This window comes from Suricata suricatta, chromosome 3 (genome assembly GCF_006229205.1).
Source record: "Suricata suricatta isolate VVHF042 chromosome 3, meerkat_22Aug2017_6uvM2_HiC, whole genome shotgun sequence".
In the NCBI taxonomy this organism is placed as follows: domain Eukaryota; kingdom Metazoa; phylum Chordata; class Mammalia; order Carnivora; family Herpestidae; genus Suricata; species Suricata suricatta.
In genome coordinates, this window is record NC_043702.1 from 82,794,554 (window position 1) to 82,807,178 (window position 12,625).

Below are 12,625 nucleotides of genomic sequence, written 5' to 3' on the forward strand. Positions count from 1 at the left end.
CCAGCATCCCGGAAACCTTGGCAGGCTAACTTGTTAACTTCCCGGTAGGGCAAAATTTTAGACCCTTTACCATTGTCTTTTTGTTTGTTGGCTTGTTTGTTTTTTGCATTAAAACTTTTATTAATTTTTTATTTATTTTTGAGAGAGAGAGAGGGAGGGAGGGAGAGGGAGGGTCAGATGAGAGAGGGAGACACAGGATTTGAAGACAGGCTCCAGGCTCTGAGCCAGCTGTGAGCACAGAGCCTGTCGCGGGGATCGAATCCACAAACCATGAGATCATGACCTGAGCCAAAGTCAGATGCTCAACTGACTGAGCCACCCAGGCACCCCAACCCTTTACTGTTCTTGACAAACGGATGGTTAGAATTATCAACAAAGCATCATACATAATCCCTAGAAAGCAATCCAACTATCCAGTAATAAGGGAATAGTTTAGTAAATCATGGGACATACGTAGAGTGGAATATTAATCCACAGCCCTTAAATCTCGTGTTTTTAAAGGTTTAAAGACTTGGGGATAAACTCATGAAAATGTTAAGTAAAAATTATATTATGGTAATAATATATCTAGTACATCTCAATTTTGTAAAGTGTATTTGTTATGTTTAGAAGAAAACTGGGATTAAATATCCAGAATGTAAAAGATTGTTACATATAAGTTGTGGAATTATGTGATCTTTTTTTTTTTTTGCTATTTCTGTGTTTTTCAAATTATTCTATAATGAAAATACATTACTTTTATAATGAAGAAAATATACACTATTAATGAAGTCATACTGAAGGATTTGACATGGTATAATAGACAGAGTGGATACTGTATATAATCTAGAGAGGACAGTAATGTGGATATGTTTAAAGCCCATACAATCAAAGAAGATCTGGTTTTTATTAAAATGCACATATACAATATAACTGAAAACCATTAAAACAAAAGCAAAAATAAAAATCCAACTTATAGCAGAGGAATACAGGAAACATGTCTATTTTAGAAATTCTAATTTAAGGAAACTTAATCCATTTGAACAAAAATCTAAGCTCATCAAAGCCTCTTGTTGTCTAATAAAAAGGAATTAAGTCAGTTAATCATAAGAAACAATGTTTGCATACCAAAGTACTGAAAGATGAAGTGATTGTATGTCTGACATTTGTTTTAAAATACTTCAGCAATATATAAATAATAAATACATAAATAAATAAATTAAATTAAAGTGGGAGGAAGAGTTGAACCAACCTTTGGAAAAATATTGATAGCTGCTGAAGTTGTGTGCTGGTCACATGGGACTTATTAAACTGTCTGCTTGAAAATTTCCATAAGAAAAAAAATCAACAGAATAGCACTGATTTATATAGTTTTAAAACAATATCTCTCGTCCTTGGCTGCACTTTAAAATCAGTTAGGAACTTTATTTTTTTTTAATTTTTTATTTATTTTTATTTATTTTTGAGAGAAAGAGAGCGAGAGAGACAGCGTGAGCAGGGAAGGGTCAGAGAGAAAGGGAGACACAGAATCTGAAACAGGCTCCAGACACAGAAGCTGTCAGCACAGAGCCCGACCTGGGGCTTGAACCCACGAACTGTGAGATCATGACCTGCGCTGAAGCCTGACGCTCGACTGACTGAGCCACCCAGGTGCCTCCACTTAGGAACTTTAAAAAGTAAAGATGCTTGCATCTCACCGCCTCTGATTCTAATTTAATTGCTCTTAGGTGTGGTTTAGGCATCAGGATTTTTTTAAATCTCTCAGGTGATTCTAATGTGTAGCTTATGTTATAAAAACATACTTCTAAGTGAACTGCATTAGGTAGATCTTTATTATGAGGGGCATTTACTATAATAATGAATATTTTTTGCAGCACTTCCTAAAAAATATGGGTATGTGTCTGTTACATTAATTCATGGAACATCTCTCAGTAAAAAGTAAGAAGAAGCTAATACTTTTTTTCTAGTGCAGATAGTTCTACTGAGTCCCAGAATAAAATAGAATAGGGACATAACTTAGTGGTTCTCTCTCTTGATAAAAGATTAAAGTTTCAGTGACCCTAAAGAATGAATAACTAACATATCCCTTTCAGATATTAGTTGAGTAGAGAAGATAGTTTAAAAAGTTAGCATTTTACAATTTTCTTAAAGCAATTCATTTTAAAAAACAAAGAAGAAAATTTAGAGATAGAGAAGAAAATTATCCGCCACAGCTTCTTTATCCATGGTAAATACTGATAATGTTTTACAGCATTTGATTTTGAATTCATTTTAATTTTCAATGGAAAAATTTCAAACAGGAATGTAGGGATAGTAGTGTCATGAAGCTTTAGGTTCCCATTCCTCAGCTTCAGTAATTATCAACTCATGATCAATCTTTTCTTATCTGTGAACCCTTTCCACATTATCCTTCCCTCACCCACACTGGATTATTTTGAAGCAAATCTTGTGTGTCATATTATTTCATCTATAAATATTTTAGTATGTATTAGGGCAAATAATCCTTAGGTCATTAACACGTATCAGAGGTATTGGTTTTCTGTGTTGACTGAGAAAAGATCCATATGCTATAGTTCCTAATTCAGTAGTTGCCAAAGATGGTGTTGTGTTATAAAAGTAAAAATCTGGCTTATATCCTTGAGCTGCAGAAGGATCTGCTGGCAGGACCAAGACTTTCCTCAGAAAGTAACTCCATCAGTTTAAATGAAGAAATTAGTAGTAGACTGAAATTCAAGAAACCCAGAGTTCTACCAATTAACCGGACTTTAATTTGGAAGATTTTGAGGATGAGAATTACCTAATGTTTTGGTTGAGAACAACTTAAATTGGTCTCTTGTTCTCATTTTCTTTAGAGCCAGGTAGTTTCCCAAAGGGCTTAGCAGACTGATTAGTCAAAGTGCGTTTTGGTAAGGTTAACATGGAGGCAATATGTTAGAAAGCCACTGAAGTCAGGAAAATCATCTAAGAAGGTAATCAATTTTTGTGGCCTGAGCTGATAAAAACACAGCATTGGAAGGTGGGGGGAAGAGGCAAAACTTAGCATCTTATTTATAGTAGATATTAGCAAAGCTTGGCGATACTTGATTATAGGAGTTAAGAGTAAGAGAATAATTAAATATGCCTTCAACCTACCTTAGGGATCTAGTCTAACACTATGCTTTTGGCAGCAAGAGTGAAGTGAGATGGGCAAGGAATGATGGGGGAAGAAAGGAATGGATGAGTCCAATATTAGTATACCGAGTTTAAATTAATAGCATGGCCTCCAAGTAGGTATTTTTTTGTGGGTTGCTGAAAGTGGAGGACTAGAGATCAGGTGATATATGACAGCTGGATATCTGCCTCTGAAGATTACTCATGAAGCTATAAGGATGATTGAGTTTTCATAGGGAATATTTGTTTAAGGAGGAGAGCATGTGGCTAAAGACAAATCCTTTCAGTAGTCCCGATGGATGGGACTAGGAGTACGAACAAATTCATCTAGAATACATTAAATTAATCCTTATGGAACATCTATGTCACAAGCATTTTGCATGGAAAAGGGAAAGGGTTCTTACTGCACCGTCTGCAAAGCACACTGAACACAAAGGGAGCACTATGCCAGAGATCTGTACAGAGATTTGTGAAAATAAAAACGAGATAAAATGACTTGAAGTGCCCCGGCAGGCATGACGTTCATGGGAGTACGTGTTTTCCAGGAGAAAGGGAGTTCATGGGAGTACGTGTTTCCAGGAGAAAGGGAGTATTCATGCAGAGGTGGAGGCACAGGTGTGCGCTTGGACAATGATGAGGAGTCTGACGTGGCCAAAGCACAGCCTATAGGGTGGAGAGAATGACAGGGTACTTGTTTCTGTTAGGCAAGAACTAGAAACCACTGTCAGGTCTGAAGAATGTTAGAGTCACTATTAGAATAGAAGACAAAACCAGTTTGACTTTAATATAACAGAAGAGGAAATAGAGGAAAATTTGTGGGTTTTTTCCTTTTGTTTATCAAGCAAATGCTGTTACAATACAGTGCAGTATATTTGCTTTTATTCATTGGTATTCATTTTGTGCATATAAAAATTTTGATAATGTGACGTCACCAAAGTTAAGAGTCAAAGACTACACACACACACACACACACACACACACACACACACACACACACTCATTGCTTAATTTAATAATTATCAACAGGCAGGGATTGAGGATATGAAGGTCAGTGAATAAGATAAAACCTTACCTCCAAGATCTTTGTTGATTAGTTGAAGACAGATAATTTAAGAAAAGTTATATTCCAGTTGGGTAAGTGTAAAGATACAGGAATACTCAAGAGGGGTATATAATCCAATTTGGGTGTTAGTAGAGGATCTAGGAGACCTTCTTGAAGGGGTGATGAAAACTGCTTCTTAAATGATACAAATGAATTAGGGGGTTGCTTTGAGGAAGGGAGCATGAGACAGTGGCATACAATGTAAATTGGATAGCAGTAACCAGAGATAAGGAGGTGAAAGGAAGCCAGGTTCATGTAAGGAACAGTCATCATTTCATCATTCTTGAAATAATAGTAAAATAGATCAAGGCAGAAGAGGAGCCTGTAGGTCTGGGTGGAGACCAGTGTGGGTTGACATTTCATATACTAATTGAAGGGACTTGCGATTTATACAGGGAGTGGCCTGTATAAATTTGCATTCTTAATACATGACTTCTGTAGCTAGCTGAAATACAGACTTGTTAGGAAGGCAGGCTTAGGACTAGGAAGGTTAGTTAGGTGGATTTTGTAGCAGGTCAGGCTTCACTAGGTAAAAGGGAATAAGGATGAACTTGAAGGGACAGTTGTGAGAAATACTGAGAAAATAAAATTGGCAGGATTCTTTAAGTTATATATGGAAATGGGGAGAGTGATTCAAAAGGAGGGATTGCGCTCCGGTTTCTGGTTTGGTAGATGGTCTGCCTTCGGCTGCTATAATAAATATAGGAGATGAATATGTATATTGGATTAGATGATGAATTCTGTTTTGAACCTTTTGAATTTAGGTGCCAGTGGGCTATCCATGTGAAGATTTCCAGCAGATAGTTGAGTATCTAAAGGCTGGGTGAGAAGTCTAGGTTCAAGACCCAGATCTGGGAGCCATTAGCATAATAAGTAGTTCTGAGATTCTAAGAATAGGTATTCTCTTTAGTGTAAGCATCATGTTCATAATCAGTATGAATGTGCTAAGTGTATACTGAGCAAACTACCGCAAACTAAAATGTGAAATGAACTCTTCCCAACCTCGTTTAATTTGCCTAACTTTGATCTGACCTGAAACATCTTCAAAAACTGAAGTATGAACCTAATCAGAATCTTTAAAAAATGTTATCTCGCCCTCCCCCCCGAAATTAGTCTTAGCATCAAAGTAGCATAACAAAATATCATTTGAACTGAATCGAAGACCATTTGCTTGGAGTTCTGAGAATTGGGTGGCTAGTGGACACAGGACACTGTATTCCTTGCAAAAGACTTCAAAGGCATGCCATATAATGATTTTGGCAATAAAAAGAATTTAATTTTTCCTCTCCCAGCTCAAGCTCAAGTCATCCAGGGAGAAAAATTACTCCCAGATGAGCTTACAATTGCCAGCAATCCAAAATTTAACCAAATTGGATTCTCACACACTGTGTTTGGAAGGAAGGAAGACTGACAAAATGTTCTTTCACTAGATTCTAGGAAGCCTAGGGCTTACTTAACTACAGTGGTCCTGGAACATGATTATTGCCTAAAGATCAAGAGTAATTAAGTCTAATATTGTTCATTTGTGAGAGTTTTCCAGTAATAATTTTGGTAAGTGACATCTTGTGTGATGAAAACAAAAATAAGAGTAGAAAACCATAGAGTGATGAATAAGGAAACTTTACCAGTATTGCAGTATTTTGAACTTTGATTCACCATTTAATTGGAATTTTATCCCCAAAACAGAATTGATCAATAATAATGGCAAATAGTCTCCATTGGTTTTATAGTGCTTATAGTATGCAAAGCGTTAGTCAAAAATACTTCACATATCCTCACACCACCTTATTAAAAGAGTGCTGTTATTAGCCATGTTTATCACCGAAAAAAACAGGCAAACAGAAGGTAAGTGAACTTGCCCAAGATACATACTACTACATAGCTAGTAGTTGGTGGAGCAGGTGGCGTGCCCTCAGATTCTGTGGTAGACCCGGGTGGTGTGCCCTTGGATTCCATGGTAGACCTGCGTAGTTTGCCTTAAGAGTCAGTGGTACACATGGGTAGTCTCCCTTCAGAGACTTCAGATTGTGTTCTTTATCACAATCCTTGTTTACATGTTAGTGAGTATAACAGGTAGAAAGGGTATCTGTGCATTGTAGAATTTTTAAAATATGCCCCTTAAAAACATGCAGTCTTGGGGTGCCCAGGTAGGTCAGTTGGTTAAGCGTCTGACTCTTGATTTCAGCTCAGGTCACGATCTCACAGTTCGTGAGATCCAGCCTCATGTTAGGTCCTGGGCTGAGAGCACTGAGCCTGCCTCGGGTTCTCTCTCCCTCCCTTTCTACCCCTCCCCCACTCATTCTCATTCTCTCCCTTTCTCTCTCAAAATAAATAAACTTTAAAAAGTGCAGTCTCTGGCACTTTTCCTAAATAATTTGCATCACAACACACTACAATAATTCTCTTAATTTTCCCCGAGTGCTGTATAAAGGTGATATTAGAACATATTTCCTGTATCTAAAAATAAAGAAAATGGTTTAAAATGAAAATTTTAAATTGTTTCTTTAGGTTAACTTTACCTTACGGTGATATACAAATTATGTTTAAGGATTATTAATTTTTGGAGTTTTACATTTTTTTAATGTTTATTTTTGAGAGAGAGAGAGAGAAAGAAAGAGAGACAGCATGAGCAGGGCAGTGGCTGAGAGAGAGAGAGAGGTTGCGAAGCAGGCTCCAGGATCTGAGCTGTTAGCACAGAGCCAGATGTGGGGCTCAAACTCACTGCAACCATGAGATCATGATCTGAGCCAAAGTCAGACACTTTACGGACTGAGCCACCCAAGAGCCCCTATTTTTGGAGATTTTAAAAGGACTTCAGTTTGCAAAAGTATATGTGAATACTTTGCTCTTTGCCCAAGAAATGTATTCTAGGTAGAAATTATTTTAATCAAATAATTCAAAGGTACTAGGCGTGCTTGCTCTTAAAAGTTTTATTATGAATGCTTCCATTTTTTAATTATAAAAGTAATATATCATCACATGATAGAACGTTTGGAGATAAAATATGAAAATCTATAAACCTAGCAGCTATTATACCTTATAGTTTTTTTATACTCTTCTCCTGTGTATCTAGTTTTACATTATTGTAATAATAGTGTACTTATAATTTTGTATTTTAAGAAGTTTTAATTTTATCCTTAATATTATTGAAGATTTTTTTTGTAAAAATAAATAGAGTACTCCTTTGTCTTTCAGATAAATCTACCTTTTCATATTCTGGGTTTGCTTTGTAGATTTTACCAAGTTCGCATGTTATAATTCAGAAACATTTTTGTGTTATTCTCTTTTCTCCTGTTCCCGTCACCCTTCTCTGTTCAAGCCTTGGCTTTCCGTAGCCAGGCGCGCTCAGGTTCCTGGGTGCCCCCTCGCCCCCTGCTAGCATGCTCAGTCCTCCACGGTACCAGAGCTGCTTTTACCTGGGTCACGGGATACATCATTAGCCACAGATCCACTGATTAATGTGACTGAGCGTTAGCGTTATCCATTCCAGACAGTGGCGTCCCATGCACAGCTGTTTAGGTTGCTGCCTTCTGTCAGTTGACCCTCAATCCTCGGGTCCCTCTAGTGCTAGTTGCCACAGGATCAGCCCCAGGCCCTCACTTTCCTGCCCTCCCCTCAATCCGTTAATTACCAGCATTAGGTGCCGTGGCCAGGTTGCCTATCCTTAGTTTCCCACTACCCTGCACGATTCCCCCTCACGCTGTAGGCCCCTTTGGGTTGTTACCCCCTTCTTAGTTTTCCTGCCAGTTTTCTACTGTGAGTATACCTCGTCAGATTTGGCATCTGATGCCTGTACAAGCTATTCCAGGGTCACTTCCTGACTTCTGCATGAGACTTCTCCCTTAGTCTTCTTCTTTGCTCTTTACTCTTCTTTCTCATTCATGGAGTCAATCTGTGTCTTGCCCAAGCTATGCCCTTTGGACTTAGTTCCTTTGTCTCACTGTCTTTGATGGCAGGAGTGACCGGCGGCTCTGCTCCTGTGGTGTGTACACTGCCCCAGGACCAGACCTCTCCCCACCTCTCTTCTCGTTCCTTGTGGTCTTTTTAGCAGAGGCCTGAGACTACCCAGGACAATGGCAGCGTGGTTTTTCCCAAGGACAAATTACAGATTACAAGAGAGTGAAAAAAAAAATTTGAACGCATGTGGTTACTTCTTAAAACATTTATTCACTGTTTTCTGTTAAATTTCTTAAATCTTTTTTTTACAACTGAACTGTTTATCACTGGAAGCAAAAGGAACGACCGTCTATGTCACGTCCAGACATCTTTGTGCTGTGTGGGCTGTAGATGTAGTGCATGTTGTGTCTAGTTTAACATGACTGTAACACATGAAATAAAAGAGTCCATCAATACAGACTAAATTAAAATTGGAGTGGCATAAATAGAATCTATGGTGAGCTGTCTTTGAGTTGCCTCATTTATTCTACTTATTGATGAATTTTCATAACTTACTCCTTGAATAAATTATCCAAGAATCAGCCTGTGATTTTCTTTATATATTACTTCATATTTGTATAAAGGTACTGCCATAATAAAATCATATAATGATTACTGTTTTTACTACTTGGTTGGGCTGCATGTTTTTTATAGTGATTACTGTTTTTACTCTCCAATTGGACTGAATTTTTCATTTACAATTTATGTAAAAATGGAACAACAGTGCAAGTCTGCTGTTAAAAGGGGCCCAATAATTCTTTCACTGTTTTCAACTCTAGGAACATTCAGATCTGTCCCTTCTTTGTCACTCATGTTATCTGTAACATGATTAGAATATACAACTGCTTTCTTCTAAGATATCAAAGCTGGCATTCGCTTCTGTAATTTCTACCTCCTGACATTATGCCCTTCTTACTCTCTCTGACTTACGTGTGCAATCACGTGGCATGGCCAGTTCCAAGATGCAGCAAGTGGGGAGGTTCTGTAACAGTTGTTGGACCAAGAAAGCTGCAGGCAATTGACTTGTTAAATGAGCCATTTCCATGGTATAAGATTGTGATGTCCCAGGGGTCTGATGATGTGGGTCATAATTGAAAAAGTTGTTGGCCTTGGAGATATCTGTGAAGGAATTAATGAAAGATCGCAGCTAGTGGAAGACCATGGTTATGGAAAGTCTAGTTAAAAATCAAGTCTAGACAGGCTGGTAGTTGATTTTAGTTTGATTTTTTCAGACCAGGTGTTCTCTATCGTTCTTCCACACCAACTCAGAGGTCCTAAATTATATCATCCTTATGACCAATTTAAAGGTTTTCCAATGTTTCCTCTGAGTTGCATGGGTTTGTCTTAGGGGTAGCTACATGTGTGTGCAAAGGAAGGGTTGTGAAGAGAAGGAAAATAGTTCAAGTTCGGTGAAGTTCCAGACCACCTACTCCTGATTTACTCAATAGTGTTTTTATGTATTTTATGTATAGGAATTTTGTGTAAGAATTTCTTTGGAAAAAGTGATTGCCTTAGGAAATTTTGAGAATTAATCCATCATCTACTGCAGATACAAGGACCCTGTTAGTACTCTCTCCCCGTTAGCTGTTGCTGAGACAGGTGGGTTGAGTGTGTGTTGAGTGCTGGGCCCTGTAGCACCATCTTAGGCATCCCAGTCAACTCTTGGGCTATTGAATAATTACTGCTCTGCAATCTTCATTTTTCCCTGTGGTTCTGTACACAACTCACTTATTTTTTATCCTTACATTTTTTGGGATCATCTCATTTATTACTTTAAAATAACTTCTGTATCAAAGATTTCATGATCTGTGTCAGCAGCCTAACTTTGCCGTGTCATACCTGTGCCGGGTTAGGGGAGTCACCTGGCTGAGTTTTCTTATTTGTACAACTGATGCCATTGCTTTCCCAAGCCTAGAAGGGGGGAGAGAGAGAGAGAGAGAGGAGGTATGAGTTTATAAATGAAGCAGGTATAAAGAATAGATTTGTTTTTATTGCTGTAATTGGCATCTTCAAGACTGTATTTCTAACTTTTTATTGAAGAATTCCCTTGCTTCTATGAAAACTGATATCATACACTTAAGATTTTCTAATCATCACTCAGCCTTTCCTTGTCTGCACATCAGACACCGCCCTTGATTTTATAATTTTATCAATGGCACAATTGCTCCAGCAGTCGCTGTATCTCAAAATCTCTCAAGCACCTCCTAATCCTTTCTCCTCTTCTTAAGTTTTACTATTATCACATTTTTTCAGGCTTTTGCTGCAACATGTCTGGATTAGAATAATAATCTCGTAACTAGCCCCCCATCTTCAGTCTTTACCTCTTCTGCTATGTCTTCCGTGGGGGGTTTCTTTTTTTGGTTTTCTTTTATCATTTTTGCTTTCTGTTTCTCTTCTTCCAAAAAGCACAGCCTCCTTGCTTATGAAAGAAACATCAGTGCCCTCCTACTGCTGGCACGTTGCAGTTAAGACATCATCCCTGCCTTCAGTGTCCTCTACAGTATATGCACAATCTGCATTTACAGTTTCTCCTTTATGAACCTCCTATTCAACTAAACTCTTTGTTCTCCAAAAGAGTGTTGACCCCTTTTGCTTCTGGATCTTTCCACAGGTTCCTCTGCAAGACTTCACTTTGTTGAAACACTACTATCAGTTCTGTGAAGCCAGTTGAAAATGGCACCTCCCTGATGTATTTGTAATTTTCCCCTAAGCAAATGTGCTTGTGACTCTTCTCTTCGGAACCCACTATGCTCTTTGCCTCCATCTCCCAACTACCCCATGGCTGTAGAGCGCTAAGTAATTGTGTAAAACAGTTACCTCATTCTTAAGCTTAACCTGACCATTGTGTATCTGTCTCATTGTGAACCATATTTTGAAACAGCCTCAGCTCCATGGTCAAAAAGTAGTTAGTGATGGTTATACGATTTCATCTGATAGATCATGTCCTGCCATGTTACTTCTACCAGAAGAAAAAGTGGCTGTCAACCAGCTTTACTCTTGAAAATATGGGGTGCCATTTTAATACTATATTTTTTCTTGGTAAGATGCAGGATTATGTAGTAAGAGAATTATTTCAGCCATTGGAATTTATATTCATTGTGAAATATAGTTGAATGAAAATACCTTTTAATCAGAAACTAACATTTTATAGAAAAAGTAAATTTACTCTCTCTTGGGGAAAATGTCTCGCCTGTTCTTGTCTTTGGTTAATCTTCAGAAGGCCGTTTCTTTTTGTTTGTAGTTTGTACATCCCTATTTTAAGGAATTAGGCTCTGATTGTATTATTACAAATTAGCCAATCCTTTACTAGTTTAATGTTGTCAACCATTCACTCTTAACTGTTTTTTTTTAAGTGACAGAAAATAAAATGTAGAGCCACACCCTATATTAATGTAACTTTATGGTTAAGATTTTACATTCAGAAAAGTCCAGAAATTCAAAGTTATAGTTCCCCAAAGAATCCTAATTCAGTCACATTGCATAAACTGATATTAAGGCTGAAATGTATCATCATTACAGTAATGCAAAATACTCATATATGCATGAGGACACAGTTATGGTTGCTGAGGGAACCATAATTTTGGATTTTCTGAGTTTTTTTGCACATACAATTTCACCATAATGTTAAGTTAATGCAGTTTTTTTCATTGACTCTGAAGTAATATATTTGTTGCTATGTTTATCTTAAAAATAAATTTTCATTGACTCTATTTTTTTCTCCTGTATGTCTATAAACCTATCCTTACAGAGATCCGATGTCCCTACAAAGAGAACCACCTAAGGAATATTTCTGTATAAAAATAGTTTTTCGCCTCATGTATACTCATATTCTCTCTGCCTTTCTCTCGCACACACATACACACACAGCCTCACACACTTATGTTACATTCTGGCACATTATAGAAGCAGGTAGCATATCCACTACCTGCTGTTGAAAGTGTTGACGATACTGAATTATTTATTCTATCTTCTACACTCTCCAAAATCGTTTTGGGTACTTTGACACATTTTGGTCTCTTCCATATGGATACTTCATGGTGGCAGAGTTGCCAGATGCTCAGGTTTTGTGACAGTCTTAGTTTTTCAAGGACTGTTGGAATATTCTTGGGAGAATCTCGCCTTGTTACTGAATCCTATGGAGTGGTAAAATACTAACATTTCTTTGAAAGTGTTTTTTAAGGCAAGGAGTTAGTATAAAAAAGTTATCAGAATGTCCCATTCAAGTGTATTTAACTTGGAGTACTTAGTAATGGAGTGGTTTATTATGAAATTCATTTGTGATGAGTTGGCATCACTAATAATGAGCAATAATAGCAGTATATATGTTTGGGGATTAAAACAAAGTTACTTAAAATACCAAATATTAACTCTTGTATAACTTCAGCCCTTTGTTTATATCTCCATTGCCAAAATGCAAAGATGAGGAGCAGGATGTCAAATCTGTCTTTTCTTATTATG

At 37.4% G+C, this 12,625-nt stretch overlaps 1 protein-coding gene and 1 long non-coding RNA gene across 3 annotated transcripts in view; one reads left to right on the forward strand and one right to left on the reverse strand.

The window, feature by feature from the left end:
• The window catches only part of GTDC1 (glycosyltransferase like domain containing 1), a 303,609-nt gene that overhangs the window by 66,058 nt on the left and 224,926 nt on the right, over nt 1-12,625 (forward strand). The window lies entirely within an intron of this gene.
• LOC115287848 lies at nt 8,387-10,078 on the reverse strand. Its single transcript, XR_003906687.1, has 3 exons — nt 10,007-10,078; nt 9,098-9,286; nt 8,387-8,550 (listed from the first exon to the last, which is right to left on the reverse strand). It is a non-coding gene; the product is annotated as an uncharacterized LOC115287848 (long non-coding RNA).